The sequence below is a fragment of the Crocodylus siamensis genome, chromosome 4, assembly GCF_052110815.1.
Source record: "Crocodylus siamensis isolate JL-2025a chromosome 4, ASM5211081v1, whole genome shotgun sequence".
NCBI lineage: Eukaryota > Metazoa > Chordata > Crocodylia > Crocodylidae > Crocodylus > Crocodylus siamensis.
Window position 1 is genome coordinate 143934457 of NC_143398.1, and position 11460 is coordinate 143945916.

Genomic DNA, 11460 nt, shown 5'->3' on the forward strand with positions numbered 1-11460 from the left:
CTCCTCATTGTCTAACCTAACCTGCTAAGACACATTGCTGTTTGGCTGCATGTCTGCCCCATCTTCCTTTGATATAACTATATTTTACTGGGGAGGCTGAGCTGATGACATATCTGCACACAAACACACCAAAACTTCCAATGGAGTCAGGGAATTTCTGCACTTAGTATCCAACTGAATTGGTGATAGAATTTCATACTGACTGAGGTCAAAACTGAACCTACCTCTTCAAAGAATGGGCTTTGAGATGCAAATAGGTAAGAAATGCTGAGCTGCTATTGCTGCTTCTACAACATTTACAAACAAGGAGCAGTCACCATTCCTTGATGCATTAAGGGCCTGGCAAGCTAAACTGGCTAAGAGCTGCATGGAACGACCTGAGCAGGCTCCAGGGGATGGAGTAGGCCAGGGTTCTCCAGCAACCTCGTTAGGTGGACATGTCATGAGAGAAGGAGCCTTCCAGCTCAGCACCTCCTCCCCTTGGTCCTCAAACCTGTTAATTCTTTTGCACAAAAAAATTGGGTCTGTGGGCTACAACAGGAGATCCTCTGGACTGAGTATTCCCTTGACACTTCTGCCTTGCATGAACAAGTAAGTATCTTGTATCACAGACTACTGTTCAAGAAGGGCAAGGCATCCCACTTCTGAATGCTGACCACTTGGGGCAGACACAATATTCCCCTTTGTGGCCTGGTCTGGTTCTCTGATGCATTGAGCTTCTGCTCCCATTGAAGGCAGGAACCCAGAGCTAATAGACCCTAGTAGTTGTCCAACTGGAATAGAGACAGGACACCCAGACAGAACTGTTCCTCTTTTGAACAGTGACTGAGAACAAGTATCTGTTCTCCCCAGTATTCAAACTCTTGAGACACGGCCAGTACCGCACTCATGCTTAATTGCTGTTTTACTGTTGATTTTGCAGTCACATGCAGATGTGGCTTGGAAAGTATGATCTCAGCATGTGAGAAGGGACTGAACAGGTTATCTGTTCCACAAAGATCATTCAACACCTGTAATACAACCCAAGGGCCATCAATAATGATATGCTGATCAAACTGATAACCCCAGCAAATTTGAGTATGTCAAATCCATCAATCTGCCCTCCAACTAGGCAACTCTTGGCACCTGGTGTCTAATTTCTGGATGGGGAAACACCCTCAGTGATGGTTATGAGGATGAGAGAACATTATATGTTACACATAGCCCCATTCCCATAATTCCTGGGTGGGGACCACATACATTTCAATCCCATTTTGCAACACTCACTGTCATGCCAGGACTGGCCTGGGGGTGTGACTTTCCTACCTCTAGGGGTGCACCCCCCTGCAGACAGCCTGTAGAGCACGTGTTAGCTAGCCAGGTTGCAGAGCATGGAGTAGCATCTAGAGGTCCCATTAATTCTCCACCTCCCAGCTTCATGTTCCCACCCTCCTCCCCCAAACCCATCCTCACACACCCCCACCTACAGCTAGGATCAAAGCCTGTGCTGGGTCACCAGTCTTGTAGTGGCAACTCACAGCTGTAGCTCCTAGTCAGGTCCCTGCTTGCCAGCCCTCTAGTGGCAAGTCACAGCTGTGCAGTTAGGGGACAGTCAAAATGGGTTTTTAGCCTTAAGGTGTAACTACTGCAAACTCAAGTTAGCACTAACACCAATCAACATTTGTGCAGCTCAAAGTGCATTGGGTAACAAGGCCCTAACTGCAATCCTATCCCACCTTACGCAGCAACCACAGAACCACCAGGGCACTGAGATTCTTTGGGTGTCTCCATTTCAGCTTGAAAGCCCTTCTAAAAGACTGTACTTGGCTTCCTACAGGTGATCAAATGAGATACAGAAGAACAAGTTTGGTTGTGCTTACTGTTTCCAAAGCTTAGATGTAATCATAATTCACTGCAAAAAGCATTACATTTTTCCAGGTAGTTCCCTGCATCCTCAGCCAGTAGGGCATCCTGCACAGTGAATATTTGCTTTGGTGAGCTTACAGGTTTCCCTCAATTTATGTGGGTTCTGTATATGCGAATTTGCTCATATGTGATGACCCTTTTTATACCCCAAATTCTTTATATGTGAATTAAGTTAACTCTTACGTGATTGGCTCCACTTGTCCCAACTCACCTTAACCCCTGGGCTGCGCCGTGCCATGGTGCAGGCAGATGGTGTCGGCTGCTCCTGGGGCTGCTGCAGCAGAGGCTGGGGTGAGTGGGGACAAGCAGAAGCCGGGGCGCGGTAAGGTAAGTCTGTAGGGGAAGGGGCAGCGGGAGATGCTTGGTGCAGCCCGTCGGCCACTCCCAGGGCTGCCATAGGGAGCAAAGCAGAGGGAACTGTGAGTGGGTGCAGGGCGCAAGATGGAGGAGCATGGCTCTTGCTGCTACTCACACTATGGGCTGGGGGCTGCACTGGGATCTTTCTGGAGGGTGCATGTCTCCGGATCTGCGCACAGGAGGAAAGCAGGCTCCTACTGCCAGCTGGGGCTGGTGGTGACACCAGGCTCTTCCCAGAGCTTGGCAGCAGCGCTGGAAGGCCAGGTTGGGGGGGGGGGCCTATGGCAAATTTTGTGGTGTCATCAGCCCCCCTCCTATTGCTGTGGCCTGCTTGAGTGCTGGGAAGAGCCCAGTGCCACCGCTGGTCTCAGCTCTCCTCCTGCATGCAGATCCAGGAGCACATGCCACCTGGGAAGAGCCCAGCGCAGCCCCCACAGCCCGCAGCCCTCCCGGGGTGTACATAGCAGCAAGAACCATGCCCCCTTGTCCTGCACCCTGTACCCATCACAGTTCCCTCTGCTTTGCTCCCTGCTGCATCCCCGGGAGTGGCTGATGGGCTGCGCTGCGCTGCGCCCCTCCCCTAGTCCCAGCCTTACTCCCTCCTCCCTCACTGTTGCAGGAATGTATCCCTATTTGTTACTTTATAAACTGGGTTTCCTTAATTATGTGAATTCGATTTATGCACAGTTTTTTGGGAACGCGTGTACCACATAAATCAAGTGAAACCTGTATGCAGCAGAGCACAGGTGGAGCTGGTAACACTGCTGGCCTTTCTGGATCAGCTCTGATCCAGGGAGCCAAGTCCATCACCTGCAGAACTTTGCAGACCGATGTCACTCAAGGAATCCAGCCCCCTTAGTGGTTTTCTGGCTATTTTACAAGGTGGAATAGGATTGCAGTTAGTGACTTAGACACATGAAATCCTCTTAAGTGCTATGTAAAATATGCCTCTTAAAAGTGAAATAAGATTTACGTCTTTGATTTTCCCTTTTAGGAAATGCTTACACTGATCTCATCACCTTCCTGCCTCCAGTTGGAAGCAGCATTTGTCCATGATGATGCAAGACCTGGGAAGCAGCAAGCTGGTGGGAACTAGGATTGAGGAGATAAGCTCCTATGAGAGGTATAAAATAGGGTGAGGTTTCTGCAGCACATGTTCTCACATCAGACAGACATGAGGTTCCTTCTGTTTCTCAACTTAGTGGGAGCAGCCGATGAGTTTCCCAAACCCATTTTACCCTCCAGATCCTACTTGTCCTCAGTGCTCAGCAGGACTAAGTTTTAAACTGTGGCTTTCTGTAATTCTAGGTTCCTTTCTATCTCTGTTTCTGCCTCTTCCTGCAATTTCTTGCCTCTTTCTGGTTGGTCACTCTCTCTGCTTATATTTATTGAGAGACAACGTCAAGCCAAGACCCAGGAGCAGCAGAGTCAGGACAGAGACAGGGCAAACGTTCAGAAGAAACCATTGGAGTACTCATTCTGTGTCCATTTTCCCAAATTAGGTTCTGGCAGAACTCAACTTGGAGACCCCCTCATGGTGCATTGGATCTGAGCACATAAGCTCCTGGCAGCACAGGAAAAAGACGCAAAACATCTGTCTGTGCTCCACTGAGTGCAACCCAGGATTCACTCATCTATGCAGAGTAACTTGTGTTATCTGAGGGTCAAAAAAAAACCCAGCACCAACTTTTGCTGTGAGAGCTCACCATGAGAACAGACATGCCTGTCTGTTGCCTTCCGGGCAGGCAGAGAAAATGAGAACCCCCACCCTCACACTGCTTTTCACTTGGCTTCTGTCCCCCTCTTTTCACAGCCAAGGGGAAAAGCTGAGGGGTAGTATCAATAGGACTGAATCATTGTCTTTTTTTTCCTTCTCTAAGCTGATGTGTGCAGTTTCTCTTCTTCTCTCCCCAGAGATAAAGGGGGTAGCAAGCATGTCAGTGTTAGGTGACATTGCTACTATAAACTTGATATTTGTAAAGCTCTTTGGGGACTTGAAGGATTTAAGGCCTGACAGGAATGTCCAGCACTGCCTTCCTAACAAAGGAGCAGCACAGTTGAACTCCAATCTTGTTTGCTTCCTGAGCCAGAAAAATACTGGACACAAGCCGTCTGTGTTGGTGGGCATTAAGGGTGTTTGTACATGCCACAGTGTTTGATCCTCATTAATTTACCATATGATATCAGAAATGTACAGGGTTGAGAGTAGCAGGTGGGTGTTGCCACCCCGGGTGGTTGGTGATTGCTGCTGATGGTGATGGGTGGTGAGGTGGTGGCAAGCTCTTACTTTTCCTGCTTTTTAGGACTACATTTCCCAGCATTCCCAAGCTGCTGGCTTGGAACATCCATGGGGATGTGGCAATGGGGCTGCTTCCCACCACTCCCCTTCCCTGCCCACGTTCCACTGTGAATCTATTTGTTTAGTTCAACATGCAGCTTTTGGAGGGGTGTTATGAAATGTTTTTGAAATGCTGGGTTGTTGTTGGGCTTGGCGGGGAATATGACCCCCCTCCCCTCTCCTCCCTGGCCACACTCCTAAGGCAGACTCCTGCTGCAGGCTGTTCACTCAGTCCCCATTCACCTGCCCACTGCCCACTCAACACCCCTCCCTACAGCTGGCCAACAAGAGGTATACTTAACCCTCCCACCCACAGGACATGATTCAGGATGGCTAGGTGTGTAATGAGCCCTCCCACAACCACTGCCAGCCTCAAAGCACCACACATGGGGTAGGGGGGAAGAGTGTTTTGAAGTGATGGAAAAAAGAAAAGCCAACCATTACACAGAAGAGTTGCTGTCATTCAAATGTTAAGGAAGCCTCTCCCATGCATGCCTGGCCCAGTATTGCCACTTGCTGCTTTTTCTTCTTGTCTGTCTGTCAGGTTCTACGGTGGATGGCTGCAGGGAGGACAACTGTTGCTTGCCAAGAGGTGCTGCAGGATTGCAAGAAGGCTTGCCAGGATTGCTGCATATTGGGATTGGTGGTAAAAAAAGCATTGGACCTCCCACAACAGTCCAGCTCTTTCCAGTAATGCTATCACTCCATAAACACCCCCAAGCAAAGGAGCCCCACGCTGAGGCAAACAGCGGGGGCGCGGTGATCACATTTTCTCCCAACCCACCCATCCCCAAACTGCATGGACTGATGCATGCCAATCTGCCTATGAAAGAAAACATGCCACTCATATAGACACAATTTCAAATCTTTCTTACAAAAATGTGGTGCACTTAAATGATCTGGTGGCCACCTATAAGTTTATCAGGGGTGACCACCAGGATCTGGGGGAATGTTTGTTCACTAGAGCGCCCCAAAGGATGACGAGGTCAAATGGTCAGAAACTACTGCGAGACCGTTTCAGGCTGGACATAAGGAAGAATTTCTTTACTGTCCGAGCCCCCAAGGTCTGGAACAGTCTGCCAGCGGAGGTAGTTCAAGCACCTACATTGAACACCTTCAAGAGCAAATTGGATGCTTCTCTTGCTGGGATCCTATGGCCCCAGCTGACTTCCTGCCCTTTGGTCGGGGGGCTGGACTCGATGATCTTCCGAGGTCCCTTCAGCCCTAATGTCTATGAAACCTATGATTTTTTTAATCAAAAAAGGAATAATTTAAAAAAGATTTAAATAATAAAGAAAATTTCAAAAAATAGGAAAACAGACAACATGTAGGAAAATTGGGATTTTCCTCCCCAGCACCTATACAGCATTGTTTATTTACACCATCTATAAAGTATCTATACAATACATCTACAATACCATATGCTGGTGGCTCTTGTCTACGCTTTAACTTTACTGTTCCATAAACTATAAACACTATACAGTATTACTAGGGGTATGCAAAGTGGGTCCTATTCAATTCAGATTCGGATTCATCCCGAAACAGGGACAGTGATTCGATTAATTGATTTGGATTACTGTCTCCGATTTGATTCAGCTGAATCCAAATCTGAAGATTTGATGTTGATTCAGGGAATCAGTGATTCGGACATAGACACAGCTTTAACAGTTTTTTCTACATACCTTGAGGAAGCAGTGAGGCTTGTGAATGCTGCAACGCTGAGATACATGGAGCATCCCATAGGAGTGCGGAGGGGGCCCTCCACATGCTCAGTGGTAAACCCAGAAGTGGACCAGAAGTAATTCCAGTCCACTTCCAGTTCTGCCGGGGAGCACATGCCCCTCGCACATCCCTGGCTCAGCAATCGGCCACAGGGAGACCCTGGGTGCACCCCCAGACCCAGAAGGCACCAGTCGCTGAGCTGGGGGAGCTCAGGGGGCCCCCTCAGCACACTCCCCGGTGGACCTGGAAGCTTTGCATAGTCCTAAATATTATACTTCCTCCCTCACTCAAAAAATGCAAAAAAACAAAATCAAAGAACACAAAGAAAATAATCTCTTATGCTCTTAGTAGAAATATTGCAAATAGTCGATGCTAGCTATTAAGTTCTGAAATTGTGAATGTTATTTTTTGTTATTTTTTTGTCTCTGCCCCACATGGGCGCATGGGTGGTTTCTCAGTAAATGCTTGGATTCATATGAATGTAACTTTGTCATGGTTTTAGTATTGAAAAGAAAAAAAAGGGTAAATAAAAATCATTATAGGATTGTTGAAAGAGAATGATTCATGTGACTCCTGTCTTTTGTGAAACTATCTTGAATAAGTGCACACAGCTGACCCACCATACCCAAGCATTAGGCTCGGAAGAGCTGCTAATTGCATGCTTTCAAATGTTAAGGAAGGCTCTCTCATGTCTGCCCCAGTACTGCAGCTGGCCTGTCGGGCTTGAGATGGGGTACTGTGTGTGTGGGGGCGGAAGTCCCTCAAAAAAAGTTGCTGTACCGTCAGCTTGCCAGGAATGCTGTACATTGGGATTGGGGATAAAACAAGCATTTTGACAAGCATTTGACCTCCCATAACAGTCCACCCTTCAACTCTTTCTAGTAAAGCCATCACTGATATAAACCCACACAAGTAAAGGATCCCCACACTGAGATAGGCAGGCATGGTCATCACTTCTCCCAATCCACATCACCTACCCCTGAACCGCACAGACTGCCAATCTGCCTATGAAAGAAAATATGCCACACAACTGACACACCTTCAAATCTTTATTTGAAAAATTGGATGCAATTACAATATTTTTCTATCATAAAAGGCATTGTTTAAAAAAAAATATTATAGATAAAAAGTTAATTAAAGAAAATTTCAAAATTTGTTAAATTAATAGAAAAATAGAAAAGGGTACAAAAAGTCCTATTTAAGGAAAACAAGTTGCTTCTAATGGGTGGTGTTAATTCATGCTTTCCTTAATGCTGAAAATTTTTAATTTCGGATCTCCAAAGTGTTCTGCAGGGAAGGGAAGAAACAAGAAGAATGGGGTTATGAACCAACAAAAGTCCAAACACTGCCTGCAGACCCATCCCCACTCCCACGGTCGTGGGACATTTCTGATATTACCTATATATCACCAGGGATGCTGCATATCATGGGATATCTGGCAGGCAATGCCCACTTTCCAAACAGTAGTTGCAGACCTACAATTCTGGTGATGCTGCTGCGCTCGGCAGTGCTGAACACCGTGGTGGGCACAGCGGGCAGGGCGTGCCGGTGGTGGTGGGGGCATGGGCACGTGGAGCACATACAGTACCCCTGGTGGAAGTAGATGCAAAAATGCCAGAGGGTAGTAAATACCATCACAGAACTTCACAATATGGGCTGCTACTCCATTTCTCTTTATTGATTATTTTGTGCCCCCACACCGTGCTCTGGATGCCTGTGGTCAGCTGTGGGAGCGGGGGTGGGAGGCATGGATGGGCAGGATGAAAAAAAAATTTAACTAGCAGCAACACCTACTGGCCACTACAGAAATAGCACAGTACTACCTGGTGGCAAAGGAAAGTAGTTACAAGTCTTTGAGTTGCTTAGTGTTTGCATAACACAAATTCAAAGATAGAGTGGCATACGCGGTGGCGGCACCACAAAATAAAATACATCCAAGCAGCTTTAGTTTAACGGGCTGAAAAGACTTTTAAAGCAGTGGAAAATCTAGTTTGTGCAAACACAAATACAGTTGCGGCAGAGTAAGCAAGAAAGATTGCAGTGTGTACAAGTGCCCTAAGACACAAAACAGAGAAAATTCCAGGGAGCCATCAGAAATGTGCAGGGGCTGCCTGAAGTACAAACCCTTTGGTTATTGCCAAGTCCCTGGTACCTCACTGAGTGCTGCTGCTTTTCTGGCCTCTGTGCTCTGAACTATGGCGTTAGCACTGACTTTCCCTATTTCCCTCAGTTGCTGTCCCCAGTGACTACAATGATGACAGGATCGTGGGAGGCTACACCTGTCAGAAGGGCTCTGTCCCTTACTAAGTGTTCTTGAATTCTGGGAACTTCTGTGGAGTTGCTCTCATCACCGAACAGTGGGTTATGTTGGCTGCTCAGTGCTACAATTCGTGAGTGATGAAGATCACATTCGATCCAGCCCCTTGCACCTGTAGGTGAGAATAGCTGGAACTCACAAGTTAAAGTTGAACCTGGCCAGGACCTGGTGCCAGAGCAACAGAGAATGCCACTGTGGCAGGATGCAATGAGGGTGATGCAGAAGATGACAGTGCCCTGTATCCCCACTCCTCTTTCCCTTCCAGGGTCCCAGCACTGTGCTACTAGCTGCTTTTCTCCATTCCCAACCACTGCAGGTCCCAAGATGTTGTTCTCTGCACTTGCATCCACCGTCCCCCAACATAGGCCAATTTGAAATTGTTATGTTCCCTCCCCCTTTGGTTCCCCCAGGATTTCCAGTTGGTTTCATTCTCAATCCCTCCATTTCCCAACCTAACCTGTTAAAACTCACTCCTGTGTCTGTCTACACACCTACCCCAGATTTCCCCAGGGGTGGTTGTGTTCCTCTGAGGCCCTTTATCTATGCAGATACATGCTTGCACACAAGCACATGCAAACTCCATACAGAAAGGCCACGTCTGCACTCCAGTATCCAGGGTCACTTGGAATAGTGCTTCATTCTGGCCAAGGTCCCATGTTTCAAAGAATGGATTTTAGGTGAGAGTTGCCAACAAAATCTGGTCTCTCATTCCTCCTCCCCAAGCCTTAAGGAACAAGGAGCAAATCACCATTCCTTGGCGTATTAAAGGCCCAGTGAGCTTAGCTAGCTGCATGTGCCACAGAAGAAGCTGAGTGGACTCTGGAGAGGGGAAGGCAGCAGTGGCAGGTTAGGGATTTTTCAGCACCCTCATTATGCAGGACACATCACCAGAAAGTGAGGCAGCACTGAGCTTCCCTTCACAATCCTCAGGCTAGAATCAAGCTAGGAGACCCCCTCGGACCTACTTCCTTAGAGCTCAGCAGTGGAGTCCAAATATCTGTACTCCCCCATGTGCAAACTTCATGGCACTGCCTATGAAACATCCCCACCATTTTATCTGTGGTTAACTGCTTCTCTGTTGCACTGTTGATTTTGCAGCCAAATCCAGGTAAGGCTGGGGGAGCATAACATCAGCATGCAGAAACAGACTGAGCAGATCATCAATGCTGAAAAAATCATTCGACATGACCAATACAACTTGGACAATGACATCATGCTGATCAAACTGGCATCCTCAGCCAGACCGAACAATTTTGTTGTGGCCATCCCTCTGCCTACAGGCTGTCCAGAAGATGGGATATCATGTTTAATTTCCAGGTGGGGAAACAACCTTAACAATGGCTGTGAGTATGAGTGTGCTGTCCACATAGCACACAGTCCCTTCCCATTATTTTGGCATGGGACAACCATACATATCAGTCCCACCTGGTAGCATCCATATTATGCCAAGACTGGCCTGCTCACACAATCCTTGTGTTGAAACCCCTCAGTCCTGCCTTGAAATAAACCATGTTTTCCCTGATGCAATCATAGGAGAAGTGTGTGAGGACCCCAAAGACAGGCTAACAGCTCTCACTTCCTTCTATGTTGTTGGATTCTCTAGGCCATATGTCTACCATTTTACACTAATGGGACTTCTGAATCACTACAGTGACAGCTAATTTTCTCCCCTTTTTCCTGGTAGCCAACTACCCTGATCTTCCCCAGTGCCTGTGGGCTCCAATCTGCCTGACATCCAGTGCAGCAGTATTTACCCAGGGCAAATCACCAGCAATATGATGTGCATAGGATTCATGGAAGGTGGCAAAGACTCCTGCCAGGTGAGGGTCTCTTTTTCACTCTCTGCACTGAGGGGAAGAAGCTGCTCCAGCCCCTCAGTTTCCACTGAGTGTGCCAGGTATCTCAGGATTCAGGAGTGAATGCAAGCCTTCCCACCTGTGGGAGACCATTTCCAATCCATGATGAATAGCATTGAGAGAGCAGAGACTGAGGTGTGAGGAGTTTTGAGTACTACATCCAGGTGTTCAGTCCTCCACAGTCTCAGATCAGCAGGAATTGGATATGCAGGACTTTTCAGCCAAATTTGTAGATCGAGTCACTTCCAGGGTGTGGAGAGAAAGGGGTGTAGGGTCAGTCACCTGAAAGAGGAGGTGTCTCTTACTTCACCCTCTTCCCAACTCAAATATGGTGGAGCCTGCAGACTCCTTGCCCAGTGCTCTCAGAGCTGGGTGGGGAAGCTTCCTGGCTTCAATTCACTGTACAGCTGCCTGAGTCAGCGTGTGCCTGTAACCCCCCCAAGTCTCTACCTCACAGGGTGATACTGGTGGCCCAGCCATGTGCAACGGGGAGCTCCAAGGAATCGTGTCTTGGGGGATGGACTGTGCTCAGAAGGGTTACCCAAGTGTCTACACCAACGTCTGCAAATATGTTACCTGGATTGAGGACACCATTGCCAATAACTGAATCATCCTTCTCCTTTTGGTTTTCTTGGACTATTTCCCTTCCTCCTCACCTATTCGCCTTTGTAAAGAGAACAGTGCAAATAAAAGTATCCTTAACAGTTATACATTCTGCTACTTAATCGGCTAAAAAGGCCTGCACACATATGAAAGACTCCCTGCATGCCCCTCTTTCCTCTAAAAACCTCCTTCAAACACCGATTCCCATATCTTCCTATGGGCAGGACACTATGTAGCCCTTCTCTCACCTCTTCATTCATGTTAAGGGTTCTAGGAACCAAACCCTATTTCATCTTTATGAAACTACACACTGCTTTGTAGCCATTTTGGTAGCTTTGAGGAAGACAGATTCTATTTCTGTT

At 47.6% G+C, this 11460-nt stretch overlaps 1 pseudogene; it reads left to right on the plus strand.

Moving 5' to 3' along the window:
- The first annotated feature begins 2262 nt into the window (after window positions 1-2262).
- Window positions 2263-11102, plus strand: LOC149866684 (trypsin-like; annotated as a pseudogene).
- The last annotated feature ends 358 nt before the right edge of the window (window positions 11103-11460 follow it).